Below are 2,737 nucleotides of genomic sequence, written 5' to 3' on the forward strand. Positions count from 1 at the left end.
TGTTTAACATGTCAAAATAAATTAGATGTCATGACTAAAGCCCAACTGAAGCAAGGAGGCTAAGCACCGCCTTGATAGGAGTCTGTACATCACTGGAGACACCAGCCTCCCCTCCAACAGCCCCTTTCCAGGAGGTGACGCAGAGATGGCCCCTTTCTATGACTGGGAGTTCTTACCACACAGGATCCAGACAGGAGCCTGTAGTGTGCTACAGGAAGACAGAACACAACACATAATGAGTGATTGGCTGATTAGTTACTTGATTTGTTTTTAATATGTGCAGTCAACAAGAGGATAAGCCAAAAGTGGGGGGGGAGGCAGCAAGCAAGCAAAATGACGTCTGAGCGTCTTCTGACAGTCACCTGCAAGGAGAGAGCATCTGTGCAGGTAATGGAGGAGAGCAGGAAAGAAGCGAAGAGCCATAGAGATACCCCTTTTTAGCAGATTTGCAGGCCAAGCAAAATGACGTCTGAGCGTCTTCTGACAGTCACCTGCAAGGAGAGAGCATCTGTGCAGGTAACGGAGGAGAGCAGGAAAGAAGCGAAGAGCCATAGAGATACCCCTTTTTAGCAGATTTGCAGGCCAGCAGCCCCACCCTCATACGTACTTTGTACCTGACCCCACCCGCACCTCTCCCCCCAGATGAGCAGCATGATTGTCCTCTCCCTTCCCTTTCTCATCTTTCCCTCCTGTTGTCTGCCTGCCTCCATGTCTCTCCTCTCAGAGTCCCTTTCTCCTGCATCCCCCACACCCTTTGTCTTCTGCTCACTGCACAGCACTGAGGGGCGCTACTCATGGATACCCCTGCCCCACTGGCTTCTGCATCCCTTCAGTGCAGGTGAGGTAGCAGGTGGGCAACCAGATGCACAAGATACTAGAAGGGAAGAGGGGAAGGAGGTGGGAAGGAGGGAGGGGGAGGGGATGGAGGGGCCCTCCCAGCAAGCCCTGCCCATGCACATGCATGCACACATACCCTTGTCTTCAAAGCAGCCCTGGAAGCTCATCAAGTACCCGCTCACCTAGCATTGCCCTTATCCCCCTTTTAAATAAAGAGGCATGAATAGGTGGGTCAAATGCAAGCAGGCGGGGAGAGGGAGACTGGGCCCACCTTTGACTGATTCAGCCTCAGGAAACCTGATGTAATAGGCACAAGATGTTTTCTTCTAAGACTGACAGGATAAAGCCACCTTTCTGCCTTCTCCAGGTCCTTAACTGAGTGTGAGTGATGAATACATGCTGAGCAACTCCGTGGCTGGGCACATGTGTTCCATGTGGACACTGCGGTGCTGTTCTGGATGAGACAGCAGACCAGATGCTCCCAGTCACCCACAGATCCTGTTAAGGGTCATACGGTTATGAGGGAAGGCAAAGATTTGCAAAAGAATTGGATGTAATTACGAAGACAAGCTTGAATAAAGATGTTATGAGTCCAAGTGATGGACGGCCACGTGCTATCTCGAGGAAATTGGCAGGCACAGGGGCTCATGGTTACTTATTTGGCCACCACGTTTATGGACATAAGGCAGTGTTTGCCAGAATTACATTTATTAAAATCTCCACATAGGACCTGTATCAGTCCCTGTCTGTTGCTTATAACAAAATACACAGAACGGGGTAATCTATAAGAAAATGAAATGTATTGCTTACAGTTTCAGAGGCTGGGAAGTCCAAAGTCCAGGGAACACATCTGGTGAGAGACAGTGACAGCAGAGTATCACATTTTGAAAAACGGTGGAGCAGAGACTAACCTCTTCATTCACTCTCTTTTTAATACCCTCAGAACCACGCCCCTGACCACCATTATTAATCCATTCTCTAGGGCTTGGTCCTGCAATCTAATCACCTATTCAAGGCCCCAGCTTTCAATTACCATAATAGGATTGCCCACCCTGAGAAATTACAGTGGGGATTAAGTCTTGGGGGAACACTCAAACCAAGGCACCACCCATTCTGTTGTATGTTTTTTATTAAATCAAGAATGTATTTCCTTCATAAAAAGTTGTTTTATTTTCAGGGTTCAATCTCTGTTACAGGCTAATCTCCCTCCCCCCCAAAAGTTGTTTTAGTTTTCTATTTTTTCCTGTTTCTAACTTAAATATTTTAAAGCCATTAAAATAACTATTAAAACTTTGATGTCCCTTTTATTTTTTTCAAACAAGTTTTCTCTATTCTATGTTTTTATTTTTTAAAGTACAAGAACCAGTCATATAAAGTTTTCAGATAGCTCTATAAAATTGAAACCAGTGAAATTTCATTAGATTCTTTGGAATTTGGTTCACCAGCTTCTTCTTCTTCTAAAATAAAATAATTATTTTTGAATAAAGAAATGCATTTTTTATTATAAAGTTAAGCATAGGGTTTTATGGTGTATAATTTTAATTCTCAGAAAGTCAGTTTGAACTGACTACTGTTCTTACTTATTCCAAAGCAACTTTACACCTGGGAATATTTTTTATTTCTTCCACAGTTATTTAAAAGTAAATCTGGAAGATGCTTTTACAGAAGGTTGAGTAATACTATTAAAACATATTTAATTTGTCAGAAAATGCCAAAGTATATAATATGCATTGTTATTTGTGAGACTAGGGAAACTGATACAAGAGAAAAAATTTAAAAATTGCAGATGGATACTTGATGATACACTGGCTGCACCTCTCTGTGCTTGATATTCCATTGCAGAAATTGACATGGTGTTTTTGGCATGTAATAGATAGAAACTGAAAATGCACAGTTGAAA

The sequence above is a fragment of the Galeopterus variegatus genome, unplaced genomic scaffold (genome assembly GCF_000696425.1).
Source record: "Galeopterus variegatus unplaced genomic scaffold, G_variegatus-3.0.2 Scaffold713, whole genome shotgun sequence".
Taxonomy (NCBI): Eukaryota; Metazoa; Chordata; class Mammalia; order Dermoptera; family Cynocephalidae; genus Galeopterus; species Galeopterus variegatus.